This window comes from Protopterus annectens, chromosome 10.part0, assembly GCF_019279795.1.
Source record: "Protopterus annectens isolate FY-2018-M chromosome 10.part0, PAN1.0, whole genome shotgun sequence".
Lineage (NCBI taxonomy): Eukaryota > Metazoa > Chordata > Ceratodontiformes > Protopteridae > Protopterus > Protopterus annectens.
In genome coordinates, this window is record NC_056744.1 from 816,038,678 (window position 1) to 816,062,939 (window position 24,262).

The following is a 24,262-nucleotide window of genomic DNA, read 5'->3' on the forward strand; positions in this document are numbered from 1 at the left end:
AAAATGAATGCAGTGTTTCAGGAATAGTAGAAAGGTGTAAGAAAGCATACTTAAATCTGCAGTGTGAAGAACTGAAAGACAACAGAATGGTAAAGAGAAGAGATCTCTTCAAGAATGTTAGTAATATTAAGGGACACAAGTAAAAATGAGCATAATAAAAAAAAAACAAAGATGTGAGGGATTTACAAAAACAGAAGTTATTACAAAGAGGTGTCAGTAATACACAGAAACCCAATAGATGGAAGACCCTTACATCACTACTATACACAAGGGTGTGCCCTTGCACAGACCCAGACGTCCTGAGCAGACAAGTTAAATGGACCCCAACAGCCTTGTTAATAAAGGCCATGGGAAGTGATAGAAGTCTTCCTGAATTGTTTGAAATCCTGCAGAAGGATTCGGTTACAGTGCTGCCTGGAATTTGCCAGTGAATGTGGCAAACACAACAATGGAATACAACTGGAAAAAGGATGGTTTCTATTCCAGTCTCAATAAAGGTAATAATAAAGTGTGCTCAAATCATCAAACAAGTATACTTATTTTACATGTTACCAAGATAAGGTTCAAGATACTGCAAACTAAACAAATACTTTGGCCAAATAATGTGAAGACAGAATTTACTATATAAGATACTAAGACTAAGAAAGCGAATATAAATAGTCAACATTACTGGAGTAATGAATGAGAATCTACAAAAACTTGCACAAGCAGCCCCTTGACAGACAGACCTGGTGTGCTAAAGTCCTTGATGTCATGAAAAGCTGGACGCTAATAATCTCTAAACAACAATACAAAGTTGAAGATGGCAACCATTTGAGGAGTCCTGTAATAGCAAAACTGAAAACTGAAAATGCAGACTTGCACATACTAAATCCAAGACTGACTTTTTTTGAAAATTCCCTTTTCTCTATGGTATGGCAATTTTGGAGTTGGTATATTAAAAGTTTCAAGTTGTGAGGGCTTGCTCCACACATTTATGCATACAGAGGAATTTGCCACATGAAAAAAAAACTCTAATGGAGAACAGAGATGCTGAACATGCATTATTGTATTTTTTTACTTTTTTTTATAATTTTGGGGTTGACACTTATGAGTCTTGGAACTGCAATACAGAGTCATTTTACATACTTATTTTCTAAAACAGACATCATATTTTTGTTCTAGAAAATGCTGCTTCAGTTTTAGCAATTTGCATAACAAGACACTTGCAGCTGACTTATTTTAATAATCCTCACACTATTGAAGAGTTTTTTCTACATTTCCAAACACTCCTGATGAATGAAGAAAGGTGAGCTACAAGAGGGATCATCACCGTCATCATCTTTATTATCTTTCCCTTTTCCCCCATTTTCTGCATGAGGGTGGAGTGTCATGTCAGCTATCACCACCTCTTTCAGTTCAATGCTTTTGTTCTACCTTCTTGACAGTCATGCCTAATTGTCACAGGTCTTATCTCATGCAAGTCACCCATCCCCTTGATGGATGTCATAATTTCCTCTTGCCAACTACCTATCTGTCCCAAATCTACTTAACCAAAGTATCTTCTCTTTTCTGCACATGTGCCTGATGGACTGTAATGTGCTCCTTTGAGATTCTCTGCAATTGGACTTACCTTGGCTTCTACTCTGATATCTTTATTTTGTTTTCTGTTCACAGTGTGGGTCTTAACATCCATTGCAATCATGTCTTCTCCATCACCTCTAGCTTTTTCAACTGATCTGCCTTCAATGCCCAGGTTTTCCTAGAATACAGAAGTACTGGTCAAACCACTTTTTTGTACACCTTACTTTCAACTCCTTTGGCATTTTTATGTCACACACCACCCAGAGCATTCTGTGCCAGTTGGCTGCAGCCCCTCTGATTTTAGCTTTGACCTATTCATTCGGTCTTTCCTTTTCTTCAATCACACCTGCCAGATACTTAGAGCTGTAACCTACCATGCTTTTAGGTCCACCATTCTACACAAAGACAATACAAGCTATATTGTCTCTATATTCATAAAACAACATCTCATCCTCAGGCTTGTAAAACAGGATAATGAAATGGATTCCTCCACATCCAACTTACCATTAAAAAAAACCCTTATCACATCATACATAATTAGAGGGCCCCATCTATGAACCTCTTAGCCCATATCCCTAACTGACTAGTACAGAGTCCCTATGCATTAGACAAACACCATTCTCCAAGGGGACTTCAACTACCCCATGCCAACTTCAAGACTTGTACATTCCCTGACATGTATGCCCAGAGATTTCTAATCTTCATAAATACAAACTCTCTGGATCATGTAGTCTGCACCTTAACTAGGGAAGACAAAATTCTGGACTTAGTCCTCACCAATATGGGAAAGCTCCATTTACCACCAGTTTCAAATTCCTTCTTAGTCTGGACCATAAATCAAACACATTCACCTTAAGAATTAATCTGGAATGCTCTCCAAACATCTCAGTCTTCAGAGATTATGCAAAGGCTAATCTACTAAAACTGTGTGATGACATAGTTAAAATCAACCCCCCGCACCAATCTGATTGAGCCCACTGTACATGCAGAATCCTTTACTGCCAAATTCTATGTACATATGAATAGCAGCATAGATGAATCTGTCCTCTCAGAAGTAAATAAAGTGCCAAATTTAAGAATAAAAACTCATTGCATACAATAATACATTTAACTCTCAAGATGTAAAAAATGTATTTGCTTAACAAGGAACTTCAGTACCTGATCATATCAACAAAAGCTAGCTATGAAGTAAAATAGACACTGGGACAAAAACAACCACAATGCTGTCTTTAACTATATTAGAATCCTCAGAAACAATGCCCAACACTGTGCAGAGCTAATAGTTAATGAAACCACATACTCAGACCATGAGGACATAACCAATCTACCACCAGATACATTTAGCTGCTACTTCACCCTCTTCTCTTCTACCTAATTCCTAGATCACATACCCACTTTTACATCATCTTCATATCTTCCACCAACACATCTTCAAAGCATTTTCCAAGGCCAAGAACCATGCTTCTATGAGCCCAAATAAAATGACAGGCTGCCTACTGGCCAGCCTGAAACAGAACCTACAAACTCCTTACACAGACCATCCAAGATCAAACAGACTTTGTTCAAATGAATGAAAGACAGTAACAGTTATCTCCCAAGTACAAAGGTAGAACGTCAATGGTCCTGGATAATTATGGACCCATAAGTCTGACTAGCATCATCTGTAAGGATATGAAAAGGATCATTATGGAATTAATAGATAACCTACAAACTCTTGACCTAACCCAGGGCAGATACGAGCAGTTGTGAGGGAAAAATCAATACACACCACATACCTAGACTTTGCATAGGCATTTGACATCATCCCACACTAAGATACTGTTGATAAACTCTTCCAGTTAAACATCAATACCTTTGTAACTTATTGTACTGAAAACTTGGCTGACAAACAGTACTAATGAAATTAGGGTGTGCTGCTTTAACTCCTCCAAAAGACCTCTCAATATTGGTGTACCCCAGGGTGTGTTTGGGCCACTCATCTTTGGCATTTACTCCTCATAGGCCAAAGCTTACTGCCCTACATCTTTATCTTCATTTTTTTGGTTCATGGTGACTGTAAACTTTGTAGAAATATTAAACTTTCCAGAGAACACCAAGATCCTCAAAGACTGCCTTCCCCAAATAAATAGCTGGTATCACAACCGTGGACTAAAACTAAATTTCAACAATGTTTAATAACCTCCTTCAACAAGCATAATGTCCCCTGTAACTATCACACTGACAACACACATTTGTAAATCAGTTGGGTAGTTTGGGACCTGGGAATCTATGTGGACATCAAACTGCCCTTCAATCACCATGTATCTACTATTTTAAGAAAGTCCTTTTCATTCCACAGTTCATTAGTAAGAGTATGTCATCAAGGTCCAGTGTTGTGACTATTCCACTGCATTAGGCATTTATTAGGCTGACCATTGAGTATAATGCCCCTTCAGCATGTACTTGTACAAACACTTAATACAACCTGAATGAGCACAAGGCTTTTCCATCAAGAAAATGAAATGCCTAAATCATAAAAACTATACTGACAATCTCAAAGCATTGTCATTCTTCTAAGGTATCATATAGGCTATTAAGAGGCAATCTCTTTCCCACCTATAAAGCCTCAACAGGCCAATCCTCTCAGTTCTAGTGCATAGAGTATCCACAAGTCCTATAGTGTTATAAATGTCTACTCAAGAGATCTTAATCACATCCACAACATAAATAGAACATATTGGAGGGATAGATATGTATCACAAAGAATACACTTCTTTGGAATCATCTTCCCCTCAGTATAGAGCAAAGTAATTCCCTTACTCTTTTCAAATTTACTCTGGAGGAATGGAGGAAAAACTGCAAATTCACCACTGGGTTAGCACCCTTACCCCTTACGGATGGGGTAACATACTTTTTTGCCAAGCTCTGAGTTAGTTGTATTTAAATTACAAGGACTAAACATTTCATGGGAAAGCAAAGCTAGGAATCCAACTATTCTCATTGATCAATAGCCTAGTATGTACCATTGAACCTATTTATCCCTTCTATTATAATTATTAGCTCCTTCCAATTCCCCCATTTGTTGACAGGATAACAGCACTGCATGGACTCCGAGTCAGCCGCTGTGCCTTCAGTTTTTCTTTCCAGATCCCAACAATTTTCTGGAGTCCCTGTTCAGAGTTTGCTTGTAGTGTCTAACTGTCTGCTGTGCTGATCTGTATCCACTTATCTGTCTGACAATATAGCCCATCCCCAGTATAAACAGTAGTGGGCTCAGGACAGAATCCTGATCCACCTATACTCCCACTGCGAGCCCTTCTGCAAGTCTGAACACTACTTGTGTCATTTGGTCCTTGTACACAGACAATGTTGCTAGGACTTCAAACCATTTCAGGACTGCCCAAATCAGCTTTCTTGAGGCCTTGCCATACATTTTTTACAAGTCTAGGAATACCTAATTCAACAACAAAACATACAGCTGTAAACTAGTAACCAATTCAAAAACTCCAGCTAGGGACGCTAAAACTGACAACTACTCTGCAGATGTGAAATTAACCAAATGGGTCCTCTGTTAAAACACAAACTTTATTCAAAAAGACCACAAAATAAAGTAAAACTGAGCACTTTCATCCATTACAAACAGAACTTCAGAGTTTGAAACAATGTAGCTCCAAGTTACTTTTAAAAACTCATTAACCAATTAGATTTCATCTAATGGAAAATAACACCACCTATTGGATACAGACCAGATAAGGAACTAATGCATAGTAAAATGTAGAACCTTAAAGTCACAGTAATAAAATCAACTGTAAAACAGTTCAGACCTGTCTACAATCATTTTACCATCAAGGCAAGTTAAGGTAACAATTTATAAAACGCGCCATAATAAACACATTATTAAAAACGTGTTCTATTGTGCACCTTTATCTCCTATGCCTGCTTTCCTACAGTGATTTTGCTGTGAGGACATGCTGCTATGCTGTCATATTGCTCAACCATACCAATTTCCTCAGTATTTCCCAGTTTTGAAGGCAAAATACTGGGGTGCCACAAATTCCCAAGTGGCCCTTTCAAATCCAAATTTTTTTTTTATTTACAATTTTTCATTACCACTGATGTCATCAAGTATCACCAGCATATCCTGCAGCATCATCAATGTGCAGGGGCATAAGCAATAACAACAGCATTGTGAGGCAGTGTCTAACCACCTGTTTGATACTGGGAGAGCTTAAAAAAATGTTGTTTACGGCTGCAGAGGACTATGCTGTGGAAGTGCTTCTGATGGATATAGATGACAGTTAATCACAAGGAAATCCACAAATGGCTTGCCCAGATGATTAACACAGGTCTGAAATATCTTTATGTATTTCTTATTTAACAGTCTACTTTCATTTTCTCTGGTTTCCTGCCTTCTGTTTTAGACATTTACTCATATGTTAAAGGCTGGATCTGGAGAAGGCTATAGGGATGTCATAGGAGTAGGTTAACTAATTGGGTTGTGGTGCACTGGTCTCTGTACTCTACAATTATTCAGACACATCTTTTTCAGTGATGGCAAGTCTCGAGTAAACAAAGTGAACCATAATGCTGAAAAAGCTAGTTCAATTGCGAAGTCCTCTGTATGAGAGATATGACAGGCTCCCCATCCATGCGAAGCAGAGCTCCCCCCTAACCCAATTCAAGTGCAACCTGGACAATTGGATGGGGAACAGGAAATTCAACCCTGGTTTGGCACCTGTGTCTCAAACGGACATGGGCAACGTGTAAATTGTTCATCTCCCAGGCCCTAGCTTGTAAATCTTTCAGCTCCAAAGCCCCTGCTTACACTCATCATCAAGAGTATCAGAACTTGTCAAAGATTTTAGATGCAAGGCTAGTCTTAAAAAGGCCTTTGTGGTCATTAGCCTAGTAAACACCTATGAACCTTTTATAAATCAGTGTGTGTGTGTGTGTGGGGGGGGGGTGAAGATTAAAAACCAAGACCACTATTGCTAACATTTTTCTTAAAACTTGCATTTTACCTGTCTCTGGCCTAGCACTCAAGTGTGGGGTCATTTATTGCACTGTTCTAACTTGTTGCTACTTGTGTATCTCTGCTATCTTTAAACAAAACAAAAAAAAAAAAAAATCTTGCTTTTTTCCCACTTTCTGAAATTTAAAAAAAAGTTCAGTTACAGATTTGCTGTTCTGAACTGTTTGTAAGTTTCTTGGAGGCCATTGCTTGCATTCTTCAGTGGCAGTGGTAAACACTGAACAGCCTGCCTGCCCCTGTGGGAGTGGTTACTGCCTAGAAGCTGTAGTTTTATTGGCCATTTTGGGTCAATTCCAAACTCCTTGATCCCCCTCTCTTAAAACCCGATTGCCTTGTGGTTTTGGCATCTTTTCAGACGTTGGCTGTTGGTGAAGCACCCACCAAGAGGAGAAAACGCTGAGAGAAGAAAGGAGCCACTTTTGAGATTTTAAGTATTTTTCTTCAGATTATTTGTTAAGATTTCTGCATTGCCGCCTACTTTTTGGCATTTTCCAGCTTGCTAAACTTGATATTTGTATTAGGAACTGTATTTAGAACACATCTAGAGCCTGTTTACTGCATTTCCTGTGTTACACTTATTTTAAAATCGTTTTTTTCTTAAAACTAGCATTTTACCTGTCTCTGGCCTAGCACTCAAGTGTGGGGTCATTTATTGCACTGTTTTAACTTGTTGCTACTTGTGTATCTCTGCTATCTTTAAACAAAACAAAAAAACAAAAAATCTTGCTTTTTCCCACTTTCTGAAATTTAAAAAAAGTTCAGTTACAGATTTGCTGTTCTGAACTGTTTGTAAGTTTCTTGGAGGCCATTGCTTGCTTGGGCTAAAGGGAAGTCTCTGTGTTCATCAGTGGCAGTGGTAAACACTGAACAGCCTGCCTGCCCCTGTGGGAGTGGTTACTGCCTAGAAACTGTAGTTTTATTGGCCATTTTGGGTCAATTCCAAACTCCTTGATCCCCCCTCTTAAAACCCTCTTTTGCACGTTTTTGCGCATAGCACAGCATCAGGCAGCACCGCTTAATCAGGTTTAAACTATTCCTGGCTCCACAAAGTCTGCTCTTCACTTTTTCCCTTATAACTGTTCCAAATCTCAAAGTAAGCACTCTATTTTCCTTCTAAAACCCAGCAGTAGCTAGGATAAGTGTCTTATAAGTAAGCACTAATAAACTAAAGCACTACACCCTCTTATACTCCCTTTAAGTACTTGGCTCCCTATTGGTCCTTTTTGATCAAGTCAAAAAGTAAGTCCTTATACTATTCTGGCATGTCCAAAAGTCAGTTTCAGGTTTACTCTCCAGTCCAGCTGGTGAATATGGGAATCTTGAGGCAATGTTACAACTGCCTTATGTACACAGACTATCCTCTCCTCTTCCCAACAAGCTCAAATATATGTGAGAGATGCAACTATATAGCCAAACTGGAGGCTGAGCTCTCTCAACATAGTACTGGCACGGTCAGTCTGGAGGAGAAGGTAATCACACACACCACAAATCCAGTCTCACATAGACCTATCGCAACAGCAAGCCAAACACATAAGCACACAAAAACATACTCGGAGGCTCTAAATAAAAATCTGCCCAAGCAACAGAGACCTCCAAAGCAGACATCCAAGCAACTGCTACCCCACAACAATACCCACATATCACGTAGTTCACAAAGTCAGTGTGCCACACAGTCACAGCCCTTTAGACTAAACAACACACCTAATACACTTGTAAAAGGTGATTCTATTGTCAGACACACTGATGTCCCTCTCACCAGGCTGAACAAGGAGAAGGTCACTGTAAGCTGCCTGTTGGGTGCCAGGATCCGCCACATAACACAAGCACTCAGGTCACTCCAAAGCAAGTACAAATATGACTCCGTCATTGTCCATGCTGGTGTGAATGACCTGAGACGTACCTCCCTGGATTACATGAAAAGAGACAGACAAAGGAGCTCTCTGATCACGTGGCCCAGGCTGGTATGACCCTGACCTTGAGTAGCATCTTACCCTCACCAAGAATGATACCACAGTATAAAGACAAAATTATCAATTTCAACACTTGGCTAAAGTATTGGTGTCACTCAAAGGGAATCCAGTGTCTGTCAGCCTGGGATGACATGCTTGACAAGCCACGTTGCTTCGCTAGGGATGGCTTGCACCTGTCACCCCTGGGTTTTCGAATACTGGCCAAGGCTCTTGCCACCCCCATATTGCTTTTTTTAGGCAAGGCTCAAAAGACAAACCCACCTCCTTAGACAACACAAGGAAAAAGAAACTAAGGGTAATGCTGCTCAACGCCAGAAGTCTAAACCTCAAGATGCACGCACTCGAGGCTCTCCTCAGTATGGAGAATATCAATATCTGTGCAGTAACAGAAACCTTGTTCAAGGCTCCTGAGAGCACCCCAGCACTACCAGGCTATACCTCATACTATGCTTTTCAGCCCCAAAACTCAGACTGAACCACAAGAGGAGGGAGAGTATCCATATTCATCAAAGATACCCATACCTCCAGACTAGTGGCACTGCACGAAGCATCTGAGACCATCCATGTGCAACTAACAGTGGGCAAAACTGCCTTCCAGTTTGTAGCCTGCTACAGACCACCCTCCCAAACTCAGGAACACCACTCGGCTTTCCTGAAGACACTGGAGAATATGAAGGTCTCTCCAAACACCATTATATTGGGTGACTTTAACTACCCAAACATAGACTAGGAGCACTACTCAAGCTCCAACACCCTAGCCCAATGGTTCCTAGAATTTATAAACTCAAATGCTATGGAACAACTGGTCACCACTCCCACAAGAGGGGAAAACATATTGGACCTGATCATCACCAACATGGGGACTCTGTGTTCCATACCAGAGGTATACCACTCATTGGTAAGATCTGACCATAAATTAATCACTATGGACATCCATATCCTGTCCCCACCCCCAGCAAAGGAAACCACGGTCAAAAACTTCTCAAAAGCAAACTTCCCACTTCTCAAAACCGAGGTGGAATCCTTCAAAGCCCCAGGGCCAGTGGAAAATACGGCCCAAACTGCAGAATCCTTTACAAATGCATTCTATGGATACCTAAAGGAATGCATGGATCATGCTATCCCAAATAAAACCAAGACACACTCCTTCAAAGGCAGCAGACCTGTCTGGTGGACCCCAGCCATAAATAAGCTGTACAACAAAAGGAGGAAGCTACTACATGATAGAGCAAAATCCCTGAAAGGTAAGGCAACTCTGATCAGAACTAGCAAGACACTATGATCCCTCATAAAATCATCTAAGGCTAGCTTCGAAAGAAAAATTGCACAAGACGCTAAAGATAATCACAAGGCTTTCTTTAGTTATGTCAGAAACCTGGGTGGAAACTCCCAGATATGTTCTGAGTCAGTGCAAAATGACAAAAAATACACTGAACCCACAGACATTGCCAACATCCTGGCAGACAGGTTCAATGCAAACTCCCCCCCAAGTGAGCAAATGACTATCCCAACAGAGTGTAGCCTCCCTGACATCACAGATGCACAGGTGAGAGCTACCCTCTCCAAAGCAAAAAACACAGCATCAGTATGACCGGACGGTGTCCCGGGCTGCGTTTTACATGAGCTCCAAGAAGAACTGAACCCTCGCTTAAAATCACTGTTCAGTCTCAGCCTTACAACAAGATATGTACCCAAAGAATGGCGTACAGCAACAGTGGTCCCACTCCATAAAGGTGGTGCCACAACGGACCCCGGAAACTATCGCCCTGTAAGCCTAACTAGCCTGGTCTGCAAAGCTATGGAGTGTTTCATCATGGAACTCATAAACAAAGACATTGGGAACCTCCAAACACTGGATCCTACCCAATTTGGCTTTGTTAAGGGCAGATCTTGCCTCTTGAACCTGGTCAATTTCTTTGAAACAGTCACCAAGGCCATAGACGAAGGGAATGTAGTCCACACAGCCTACCTTGACCTTGCAAAAGCAATACCCCACTCGGGCATCATAAATAAGCTCACCAGCTTAAATATCAACCCCTATGTCACAAGATGGATTGCAAACTGGCTTAGGGATAGAACCCACATGGTCAGAATTGCAGGTGCCACGTCAGACTCTAAACCAGTTACAAGTGGTGTCCCACAAGGCTCAGTCACCAAGGCCCTAGACGAAGGGAAGGTAGTCCACACAGCCTACCTTGACCTTGCAAAAGCCTTCGACACAATACCCCACTCGGGCATCATAAATACGCTCTCCAGCTTAAATATCAACCCCTATGTCACAAGATGGGTTGCAAACTGGCTTAGGGATAGAACCCACATGGTCAGAATTGCAGGTGCCATGTCAGACTCTGAACCAGTTACAAGTGGTGTCCCACAAGGCTCAGTCCTGGGACCTTTCTTGTTCAGTATATATTTCTCTGAGGTACAGGCTAACACAGGAGGACTATGGCTGACAAAGGTTGCAGATGACTGCAAACTGGGGGCCATAATCGACTCACTGGCTGACACAAGCATCCTCCAAAAAGGTCTCACAGAGACGGATAAATGGTGCCAGACCCATGGCCTAAAGCTAATGCCAAAAAGTGCATAGTCATCCCCTTTGGGAAAAACAAAGTTCCCACAAATTACCACATAGGTGGTAATCCATTAAGTACGGAAGAAGTACTTAGGGATTTGGGGACCCAAGTAGATTGCAATCTCTCCTTTGACAATCACATTGCCAAAGTGGTTAGAAAGACATTCTATATAGCCCACCTTATCATGAAGGGGTTCACATCTAGATCAAGAGAGGTCATTGTGCCCCTCTACTCATCACTCATCAGGCCCATAATTGAATACGATGCCCCATTTGGGATGTACCTTACCCGACACCTGCTACAACTAGAAAGACCCCAAAAGTACCTCACCAAGCGGATCAAGGGACTCAAACAGATGCCCTACACAGTTAGGCTAAAGAAACTCCAGCTCTACTCAGTTGCTTACCGCCTACTCAGAGGCGATCTGTGCCTGACGTATAAAGCCATGTCCAACCCAGAATTAATGGACATGCTCCACCTCAAGAAATCCAAATCCATCAGAACTACACGCTCCAGTGACATAAACCTCAGCACAGAAATAAATAGAACATGCTGGAAGGACAGATTCATATCCCAGAGGCTCCCCTCACTCTGGAACAAAATCCCAATCCATGTCAGACAGTGACCCTCAAAGACCCTCTTCAAGAAGAATCTTGACGTTTGGATGGGAGATCGTACATTTACCCCTGGGATCTCTTCTGTGTCACTGCTAGACAGAGGTACGGTAAACTAACCTTAAATGGGCTATCTTCTGTGACCTACTATACAGAGGCACAGTCAACTAATCTAAGAAGGGTGGCGAAAGCCAAACACACTCTGGCTAGGCTTGTAAATGCCCTAGGGCAGATAGCCTAATATCAACCTATGAACCTATGAACATAATGTTTTCGTATTAATACTTTGGTTAACTGTATCCCTGAAAAAGAGTTCCAACCCCAGTACTTTGTTGTTTGTCATGGTATATGGGTCTGTGTTCTATAGTTTCCCCTTCGCGTATCATACATGAGTGTGTAGCACGCTGGGGGGGTAGCACTTGCACTCCTTGCAGGAAGAATTTCTAAAACAACTCTCAACAGGAGTTGCAGGCATTCAGCCAGAAATTCTTGTTCAGGCAAAGTTAAAAACTGTTGCTTAGTCTTACACCCCTACTTAGTTAAAATGCATGCATTTTCCTAAATATTGCACTGTACAGTTAAAATGTACAATTCATCTCCAGCTGTTCCTTCCTTAAATCATAAAATAGTTGTTTTGTACTCCTTATTCTAACCGTGTTGTGTACATACCTGCATTGAAGATAATTTGGGTAACGATTCTAAGATGCTCTGGGCTCTCTGACTCAAAACCGGACTGTGTGTGTTAAGAGTCGTATGTCTTTAAAATTGTGCCACGTCCCATGCTTCTGTTTCTGAGCAAGCAGATACATTTATTTGTTATGAGAGCCTGACCAATCAGCACAGCCAATAACAGCCAATCCAGGACTACCTCAATACATACCAATATTTGAAGTATTGTTTTATTTGTTTAGCTGGTTTGTTTGTTTATATGTATTAGAAAGTGAACTTTTATAGACCTCTAGCGACGTAGAGTAAGGAGGCATCTTTGGGGTTCTTGCATTTAATTGTCTTCAACAGAGGACTTGATAATTTAGAGGCATCTGTCATAAAGTGGGGTGAAATGTTTCCCTGTCTAGAAGATTATGAAGTATTGTCTACCATTGGGTCTGGCTCAAATGGTTGGTGTCAAAGGGTTCGGAGAAAGCGTGATGGCAAAGTGAGATGATTTGTGTGTTAGGCATGTTTCATGTGCTTCTAGGCCTTTTTTAATAGTAGAAAACCATGCCAGTATATTTAATTTTTCATTTGCAATTTACCAGATGACAAATGCCTTTTTAAACATGTATGTATGCATGATGGGAATAACATTGCAGTAACTAGCTTCCTGTTTTATTTGTTGGATTTATCTACCCCACAGAGTGATGTGGCCCATTTTATAATGTTTTAAGTCTCATGGGGTAGCGTGTTCATGCTAGTAGCTCAATATCAATGGACTTCCACCATCTGATGTAGTTATTGTGGAACTGCAAGTCTGTAGTATAATTACTGTCATTGTTCATTAAGTGTACGTTATCACCTTTTCTGCAAAGGTCAACAGTTTTAGGAGGGATTAAGAGGGAATTAGGGACAGTTGAGAGATATGTGTACTAGAATCAGAGACTGCCTACGCTACCTCCTCTCACCTATACCACCTGCTCTCACCCAGGCTGTTTTTGAGAATACTGAGTGTGTGCTCAATGCATTGTTTTGTATAGTGTGCTTATAGCATCAATCATTCATTTCAGTAAACTGTATTGTCTGTTAATTCCCTTTGTAAGGGTGGGATACCCTAACAATTCTTGGCTAGTTTTAGAAGGCAAAGTAGGGTTAAGGGGGCACCACCACCCTTTGCCAAGAGAATTATTGGGAAACCCAGTATACAGTCTTCATGCATATGTGTCATATCTTAGGTGCACGTTAGGATGACAATTACTGGGGCCTTTGTAAGCTTAGCCATGCAACCTAAATATATCTCACAAATTATTTTGCCTTCGAGGTTATTTTAAAAGGTGCATATTTAGGGTATGATAATGTCTGCCTCTGTCCATCAGAGCCATGAGTGTTGGGCTGGGATGAATTTCTAATTTCCCATTCAGTGGTCCAGATTGCGGATGGGGACTGCATTTCAGAGCATAGCAGTGAGAAAGTAAGAGAAGAAGGAAGAGTAGGGAGGTATAAGGAATGAAAAGTTACTTGTTCACATTTAGGGAAATACTTTATCCTGGTTTTGAGCAAGAACAGAGCCAGATTTTAGCTAGGAGGTGATGCAGAATGGTTTTGAAAGAAGGGAGAGAGGGTATACATCTGATGGATACAGGTAAGGGGTTTCAGGCCTTAGTAACCTTGTATGAGTACAGACAATGTCCAGCAGATTTGCTAGGTTTGTAGAAAGACAGGAATTTTTGGTCACTGGATTGCACTGATCAAATGAGAACATAATTTTGTAAAATGCTTTTTAGTGCTGGTCAGGCAGAAGGATGCTGGATAAAAGTTAATATTTTGTAATTTTGTTACATTTAGCAGTGTTATTTAACATTAGTGTAGCAGTTAATTTTATTTTTATAAAAGAAAATTGGATTTCAGTTTTATATAAGTTCAAAGTTTGATACAAGTTCAAATGTTAATATAAAAACACTATTATTCTGGTTATATTTTGTGTTGTTTACTATTTTGTCTGTTCTTCAACATGTGTTTTGAATGTTGGTGTCTCACAATTCCACTGGAGGGGGTAGGGGTTACATAACCACATATGCAACTTTTATGTTAATCACTGTCCAGATTTTTGGCCAGTTCTACCTACTTTTCATGGGCCTTTGTCCAGACTTTTGATGATTCCAGGCTGAGAAGTATGTATGCTGTGCACCCAGCCTTGCTGTTGTACCCCACCATCCTGCACCCCATTCTCCTAGTATTGCACTCAATGTACCTCTGAAACGAAATGACTGTGGATCTGCTATCAGAGTACACAGCAACAGTTTCATGATACTGTGACTCACACATCTGACAGTACTGCATGCCAATAGTCCTTCACAATATGAGCATTGCTTAGTGTTGAGGGATTTTGTGCACATACCTATTGAGTTTCAGCTTCTGTTCTCTCCGATCCAGCTACTTCTTGTAGGGTAATGAATGAGGAGGTTTTGCAATAATCCAAACATGATGTCAATTTAATATAAACTTCTTGGGTTACAGATCAAATGCCATATTTACTTCCTTGGTCTAGTGCAGGCTTGATTTTTAAGACCGTGTCAATGAAGGCTTAGCCAAGGCAGCTGTTTTTTTTTTTTTTTTATTCCCCTCTAAACCTATAGTGAATGAAGAGAGCATTGATAATAGAATACCATTTATTTTACGTATAATTGTTTAGAAGGAGTGCATGAGATGACACCCCTCCCCCCTTATATGAGCTTTTTGTGGAAGTTGATTTCTTAGTACTGGGCCGTTTTATTTAGCATTCCATCAGTCCTGTTACAAATGCCTTTTTTATTCCTTAGCAAAGTTTCACTAGAAATGTCCTACTGTTCTCTCTTTTCTGGTTCACTGGCAAATAAGGTCGTTACAGGCAGAGAAGGGAGTCTGTCAGCTATGATGTAATTTGCATGATTTAAGTCTTTGTTTCCCCATTCTCTTCTCGTCAATCTCCCGGTCTATCCTCCTAGTCCTAGAATCAAACCGGAGAACCAATTCCTATCAGGTGAGACTGCTATCCACTGTGCCACTGTGCTACTGGCTACCGCATTATGTTGATAATCAGAAGAAACAGAGAAGTAGCAGCCAACAGAACACAAGGCACACCATTTCTCCCTCTGATTACTTAACTAGCTAGGAAATTCTTCAGACAGCAGATATTCTGCCATTTTTAATCACTAAAAAGATAGTATATTTCATCTTGGCATCATGACCAGAATTATCATTACACATGGGAAGTTCATGCATCCAGGAAGATAAAGACATTAAACGGCCAGTCATTTATCTCTCTGCTTTTATGTTTTCTTTTAGCAGTCCTGGATTTAATTCAAAACAAGGAAGGCAAAGGCCCCCTTTTCTTCCTACATCCTCAAAATGTAGCATGTGTCTCAAATGTTTTTTTTTTTTTCTTATAACACAACCACCCATCCCATAAACTGTCAGACTGCAGTATTCAGATAGAGGCTGGCTGAATATCATGCATCTGTAGTCATGCGAGGGAATTTGTTTCCAAGTCAGTAGCTGTTGGTAAGCAAAATCTTAGTAGGAAAACTCAAGTTGACGACTTAAATTCAGTGCATTTTTTTTCTGTTCCTCTGAAATTTATTTGTCAATGTTTTGCAGTCAGTTCATGGCTAGGATAGAAATGCCATAATTAGTTTATCTTACTTATTTGTTAACCGTATAAGTAGTCTCACTCTAAGATATTTTCAGCCACAACTGGGAGAAAGACACATACATTCATAAAATGTATACACATTTTTTATATATGTATATGTGTATAGTTAGGATGCACAAGGTGGGTCAGGGTAAAGACACGAGGACAACAAAGCAGAAGCCAAAGTAGCTCTAGTTACAGAGAGGTCAAGGTGAACAGATTATGGCGGTTCTGTTCAGATTAGCAGATGACAGTATGACAAAGTCAATTTGGGAAAGCCAGAAAGAAAGCAAGAGGAGCAAAATTCATCCATTCAAGGGATGAATGGAGTTTATAAGGGAAGACCTGAAACATGCAGGCATGACTCTTGAAGGTAGCAGAGTGGTCCTGAATAAAGGTAAGGATCCACAGTCAAGTTTACTTTCTGAACCTCTATAAACATGGGGTCGATGATGATGATGAGCTATAGTTACAACTGAAATACAAGTATATATGTCACATGTAGTTACAATGCCAGAGCAGGACAGATTCACAAAAACAAATAGCACAATATGTCACCTGTAGTTACAATGCCAGAATAGGACAGATTCAAAAAAACAAATAGCACAATATGTCACCTGTAGTTACAATGCCAGAATAGGACAGATTCACAAAAACAAATAGCACAATATGTCACTTGTAGTTACAATGCCAGAATATGACAGATTCACAAAAACAAATAGCACAATATGTCACTTGTAGTTACAATGCCAGAATAGGACAGATTCACAAAAACAAATAGCACAATATGTCAACTGTAGTTACAATGCCAGAATAGGACACATTCACAAAAACAAATAGCACAATATGTCACCTGTAGTTACCATGCCAGAATAGGACACATTCACAAAAACAAATAGCACAATATGTCCCCTCTAGTTACAATGCCAGGACAGGACACATTCACAAAAACAAATAGCACAATATGTCACCTGTAGTTACAATGCCAGAATAGGACACATTCACAAAAACAAATAGCACAATATGTCACCTGTAGTTACAATGCCAGAATAGGATAGATTCACAAAAACAAATAGCACAATATGTCACCTGTAGTTACAATGCCAGAATAGGACACATTCACAAAAACAAATAGCACAATATGTCACCTGTAGTTACAATGCCAGAATATGACACATTCACAAAAACAAATAGCACAATATGTCATCTGTAGTTACAATGCCAGAATAGGATACATTCACAAAAACAAATAGCACAATATGTCACCTGTAGTTACAATGCCAGAATAGGACACATTCACAAAAACAAATAGCACAATATGTCACCTGTAGTTACAATGCCAGAATAGGACACATTCACAAAAACAAATAGCACAATATGTCACCTGTAGTTACAATGCCAGAATAGGACACATTCACAAAAACAAATAGCACAATATGTCACCTTTAGTTACAATGACAGAACAGGACACATTTACAAAAACAAATAGCACAATATGTCACCTGTAGTTACAATGCCAGAATATGACACATTCACAAAAACAAATAGCACAATATGTCATCTGTAGTTACAATGCCAGAATAGGATACATTCACAAAAACAAATAGCACAATATGTCACCTGTAGTTACAATGCCAGAATAGGACAGATTCACAAAAACAAATAGCACAATATGTCACCTGTAGTTACAATGCCAGAATAGGATAGATTCACAAAACCAAATAGCACAATATGTCACCTGTAGTTACAATGCCAGAATAGGAAAGATTCACAAAAACAAACAGAACACAAATTAAGTTCTGGCACTTTAATTAGTAAAATGACAGGTATTAAAGCAATTGATTACTAGGGAGGTGCAGACACTTAGTCCTGCTGCAGGCCAAAGACAAGTGGATATAACACAAAATAAAAGGTGAAACCACACACACACACACACACACACATATATATATATATATATATATATATATACATATGTGTGTGTGTGTGTGTGCGCAATGTCAACATGTGACAACTTTACAACAAGCCTGGGGTTTACAGTTTGTAGCCACATTATACGCGAGATAGCAGTTCAGGCACTTCTTAGACTGATACAAGATGTACTATAAATATAAATGAAGACATAGACTCAATCAGAACAGTCAAAACTACCTAATAAAGAAAACATTGTCTAAACAGATAACTAACACCAGTACATGTCATATAGGCCTTCCTAACAGGAAATGAGGACTGACACTGAGGTAAGAGACAAGTAAATAGTCACACAACCACAGAGGCTCTTACAGATACTGAAGCTATGTATTCATCCATTTTTTTCAGAACTGAATCTAGCTAGCTATTATACTAGTTTTTCTTAAGATGAAGCCACGTATTCAACCAGTTTTACTGAAGCACTGACATTTATAATCTAAAAGGAGATGTTTAGGAAGTTTTATTCATTTCTTATTACTTGTAACAGTTTTTTTTTTTTTGCTAAGTGGCAAGGCCAGTTTTACTAATAAAGGTAATTCTGTGGTTTACCTTCTTGTTTTTGGGTTCTCAGTAGGTAATGATGGCTGTTTCTTCACTGATAGTAAGGTAAGACAAGGTTCTAGCTTGCTTCAGTCAAATGGGGCAGCAATTCTACAGACTGTGCTGACTGCAGCCTGGAAGAAACATGTTGTGTGCTGAATCCAAGCAGCAACTAAGACAATATCTTCATTCTTGGGCACTGAAATGTTTATACCAATGTTTTATCTGGCTTCTAAATAAAAAAAAAAAATAGAAACCCATTAGGTTGTTTGATGTTCCATCGGCACATTACCCATGGATGTCTCGACCAAAGTTCTAGATAGGTCAACTGGTCCTCCAGGCAATACCTCAAATGGTGCTTCTGGTACTTTGGACCAAAAAATGTCTACTGATACATTCACATATCTACACACAAATGTGCAGAAACATGCACACACACACACATGCAAGCAGACATCCATGCACGCACGCACGCATGCACACATACACTCACATAGACGCATGCACACATACACTCACATACACACACATGCACGCGCACGCACACACACACACACACACACACACACACACACACACACACACACACACACACACATGTACAAACACGGAGATGATTTTCAAGTTTAGGAGACTGAGAGCCACTCAAGTGAAATTAAAATGGATCCTAATACTGAGCCTTGATAACACCTGTCATAATGGTAAATATGTCTGAACTGACCATCACAGAAGTTACCCTGAAGATGTTAATCGTCAGGTAGTTACTAAATTACGGGAGATGTCCATTTTTGAAAGCCTGGCCTTACAGTGCAGTTAGCTGTCTAGAATGATTGATCAGCTCAGATGCACATAGCTTACTTTTACTAAGCCTGTCCCTGTACTCAAGTATATGGCATCCATAACACAAATGATAGCAGTTTTTGGGTATTGTACTAATTTCTAAAACTATGCTGGCAATAACAAAAGGCTACATGCTTTTTCAAGTTGTTTTATCAGTCACAACATGTATGCTATTGGGCAAAAACCTTGCAGTAATTCTGGATTTGCAACTTCAGAAAATGATAGTAAAAGTGGATCTTTAAAGAAGTGTCTTACTATTCCTAACATGGAGGCAAGACTGAAGATGTGATTTAGCGGTTTTGCTACAAGCCATACCTCTCAACCTCTTACAGCAAGAAATCTGGACAAAGCCATATATAAAAGTGGGACAAAGTCCCCAAAATAGGGACAATTTTTAAATATTGCTCTTACAAACTTATAAAGCTGATGGAATAACAGGTTTTGCTTTAGCATGAATTTTATGAAGGTTATGAAGTCTGAAACTGAAATGTCTGTCATTATTAACTAATTTCAATATTTAATGATTTGGCACTAATTTGCCAAAAGACTACAATTTTATGAAAAGTAGACCAAAAATATGAGGCGAAAATCTGTACAATTGAGAGGCTCTTGAGGCCATTTTAAAGAACAAAAGGGAAAACACAGTTAAAACATTGCCACATTTAGGTTATACTCTGCTTAGCTGTTCTTTCACTATTCTTATAGAGATATCACAAAAGCGAACAGTGGCTGCTTAGTAAAGGATTAGAAGAATGCACAGGAAGAACGTAGCTGAGAGGGTGTAATGAGACCTGTTTTCACCCTCAACAAGGTCATTGTTTTGTAGCAGCGAAGATGCAAGTAAATGACCCAGTGGCTGTATGATGCTACTGTGCTGTTGACTATAAACCATATTTTGTCCAATTACCCAATTTATTAGTACAGGTTTTCTCATAATTTTACTATGCCTACCATCCCCCACCCAAAATGTTTTGACAAAAGGACTGCCCATCAGTTGATTACTTTTAGAATAAGCATTTTGGCTTTTGGAAGCATATCCTTTATGTTATATCAACTCATTATGTTTGCAAGGGGGGCTGGCACCCCTTTGCTCTTCCCCTTTAGATTCAAATTAAGAACTGAAAGACAACTTGTATTTTGTTTTTAATCACATTTAAAACAATTGTATTTCTGCAAATTATTTGTAATTTTTCTTCTGTGGAGAATTTCTCACTGGGCTTCAGCTACAAGGGATTCTTTTCTGCCCCGCCTGAACATCCCAAGAAACAAATGTAATAAATAAATAAATAAAATAGCTTTCTGTGAAGAATCAAGAGAAAATATATACTGTGAGCCTGTAAATTTGGTTGATGTGGTATTTGGCAGAGGAGACTACTAAAAAGCATTTGATATTGCCTACTGTTGGTTTGCACCAAAATGGCAGTGTAGCTTTTGTAGGTAAAGCTGTATTGCTTTGCTGGCAGGTTCATAATGTTGTGAGTAAAAGAATTGTGCAGGTTGATGCAGGACAATATCTAGCATATATTTTGACTGTTCAAGGAGGGTTCCTATTAAGTCAGCGAACGCTTGAAATTGCGAATACTACTTAATAAAACTTGTTTCAGCGAAATGGCAAAATTCCGAAAGCATGGAACACTGATTTTTTTCTTTGGGAAAATAATCACTGGGCCATTTTCGGGACTTTGTCATTTTCTCCACAGTGGTGCGACTTGGTATATTTAAGTGAGGGGGGAGCAAAGCCCCCCACTTTATTTTGTTTTTTTTTTTTATTTTTGTTTTTTTTTAATTGATCAGCGATTTTTGTTTGGCAATTTGTCTTTTCGTGGAATTTGGGTCAATTATATACCATTTGCAATGCTGAGCATTCGCTTATATAATACAGACCCTTCAAGGATTGGTAAGAGTTTCATTTATGCTTAGGCTGTACTGCTATAATAAAAAATGACATTTGCATATTGTAGGTAAGAAATATGAACTGTAAAATAGCAGGCGAGTCAGAATCATTTTTATATAGAGACACCTTGCAGTGTAATGCCCCAATTCTTTTTTTTTTTATAAACGCAATGTGATCTTTAACATCCTACTGAGCTACCACAAACTCAAACACATGGGATCTTAGTTTAGCATGTTATCCAAAGACTGGAATGTCTGGAGTGCCTCACAACACTACACTATTCTATTAGTATTAGAGCATGAATCCAAGACAACCAGAGGAAGGACAGAATCCAGAGCCCTCTTGATCTTTGCAGGACAAAACTGAGTGAACTATCTTCTGAGCTACTGAGACTGTTGACATTGCTATTTACAAAAATAATTCCATCCTGCTAATGACATTAACATTAATGGGATTAACTGGCTAACTCAAAGCACCCTCCACACAGTCTTACTTAATTAGTCTTCTCCCCAACTGCAATCATCCTGCATAATGATGATAACTCACTTTATGTCTTCCTCACACAGATGCATTATTTATGTGTACATATTTACACACACACACACACACACACTACATTTTATTTATTTATTTTTATTTTACATTTGTTAACCGGGGGTGTCTGACTGAGCCGAAAAGGCCCTTTTTCAGCAGAGGCCCGGGGAGAAAAGCTCCACAAAGAAAAATTACAGACACATTTAGTTATTTAGACATAATCAGTATACACACAAATTACAAGAGACATGTTTTTACAGTGGTATGCGGCACAAACAAACATGTATATGTATGTACAGTAACTTTTATATCTTGTACAACATTGCCCCTTCTGTTACAAATGTTAGAAATCTTCTCCTCTCACTTTATATGTATGTATTTATATATGTATATATATATATATATATATATATATATATGTATATATATATATATATATGTATATATATATATGTATATATATATATATATATATATATATATATATATATATATACACACACACATTATATATCTATATATCTATATATGTATGTATATATATATATGGAGAGAGTTGTCTCCATTTAAGCAAACTGGGCTAATTAGCACAGTCTACTATCTAACTATTGGCTGTTTACAGGATAAAAGATTCCAAACAGTGGTAAGCAAAGGGCACTCATTTTAATCAGATCTTACAAACAGAAATCATTATAAACTGACGTCCACTTTATAATTTTGCTAATGTTGAAGATATCCTAAATTCTCCAACATCCTACTTCCAGTCTTGAATACAACTCAACCAAAAACATGCAATGAAAAAGTAGAAAGCAAATTACCACTGATCTAGGAAAAAAAATCTCCTTCAAGCCAGAGATAAATGTTGGAACTACTGGGGCTTATCAAGTTATCATCACATGTTTACAAGAAGGAACTCAAACTATGAAGATAAATTTGAAACTGAAAGGGTCTAATCCAAACCTTTTAGAATCTGTGGACATCATATTGTTTCCCCCATCACTTAAATAGCAGGTGCTATGCTACAAGTCAGATCACCGAGAACAGGCCCCCTGTAAAAGCTGCACCTGACAGCAGTAGCCTACTGTTATAATTGCTATAGTGCAATGTAAACAAATCAAATGTGAAGAGTTGAGCTCAGAGCTGGATAATGTTCAATTTGGGCTGTGGGCTGGGTAATGGATCAAGACCCCCCCCCCACAGCATCCTTCTACACCCCACCCCCACAGCTATTCCAATGTCCTGTTACTTGGTTATTTCTCCCCAGTTACAATAAACACTGTTCAAACCTTTCAGTATGCATACTGTTTTCTGCTTTACTTGTACAATGATTACAGATATTTGGATGTAATTTAAAACTTTTATTTCAAATTTTATAGCACAAAAACGTTTGATAAACAAAACAATACAGTTGCATAATGAAAACAGATTTAGCATTAACAGTAAACTTCTCTGACATTGAAAATCACATTTATTGAAAGAGCATTGAAATCCACAGTCAAAGAAAAAGCATCTTGCCAGTGGCGGATAAAGTTTACCTTTGGGCAGTTTTCAAACCATGGGCCTCGCCCCCTTGCACATATTTTTTAGGACCATGCACACATGCATTTATTTGTTCTGTGATTCTCCTTCTTGATCATATTAAATTAGATTCCTTGTGTAATATAGCACCACTTGTTAGCGTGTGCTTTACATTTGTAGGTTTGAACATTTTTCCTGTAAGCAATGAAATAAAACACCAATAATGACAAAACTACCCATTTCAGAACATTTCAACCATAAAAGGTCATTCAAACTTCTGTCATTACAATTATGCATAACATCTGCAGAAGCAAAAGTTGTCTTAATAATTCTACATTAAAGAGATCTGTAACTAATGAGGATGTTGCTGCTAGCAAAAACCTTTATATTTCATCTACAAATTCTGTGCCTTTCTCCTTTAAGAATAAATTGTCAACATTACAATAAAAATGGTAAGGTTGTGATATTGCAATAGGGAATGGATGGCAAAAAGTACAGTTTTGTACCTACCATAAATGTAGATGTCCGAACAGGATAGCATCTGCAGTCCTAACAAATGGGTTGTCCTGTCGTCAGGCAGCCCTTCGGTCGGCCGGATTCCAAAGTCTGGGTCTGACCTCGGCTGGTGTCGCACTTCACCCAACGTCATCTCTGCTGGTCTTCGGGTATAAAGGCATCAGCCGACACCATTTTCCTCAGTGTTTCTTGCCCCAGATGCCAGTTGCCCTCTTGGAAAACTAAATTTTGGGTAAATGCCAATGTTTCCAAAAAAAAATAGTAGGCAAACACAAAAAATAAGCATGTATGTACATATATACAAACAAATACACCATAAGAGATCCCCCCCTAGCTAGCTATTAGGAGGGTAAATACCATGGAGTACCACAGAGGGGAAGGAGGGTGGGTA

At 39.1% G+C, this 24,262-nt stretch overlaps 1 protein-coding gene across 2 annotated transcripts in view; it reads right to left on the reverse strand.

The window, feature by feature from the left end:
- KLF12 (Kruppel like factor 12) overlaps positions 1-24,262 on the reverse strand; it is a 1,947,649-nt gene that overhangs the window by 1,761,484 nt on the left and 161,903 nt on the right. Inside the window, exon 1 of one of the 2 annotated variants that reach the window (XM_044085625.1) lies at positions 23,373-23,547. The exons of the other annotated variant lie outside the window; for it this stretch is intronic. The gene's annotated coding sequence lies outside the window, so the exon portion shown is untranslated. Of the gene's footprint in view, positions 1-23,372; positions 23,548-24,262 lie in introns of those variants that run through there. 2 annotated transcript variants of the gene reach the window in all.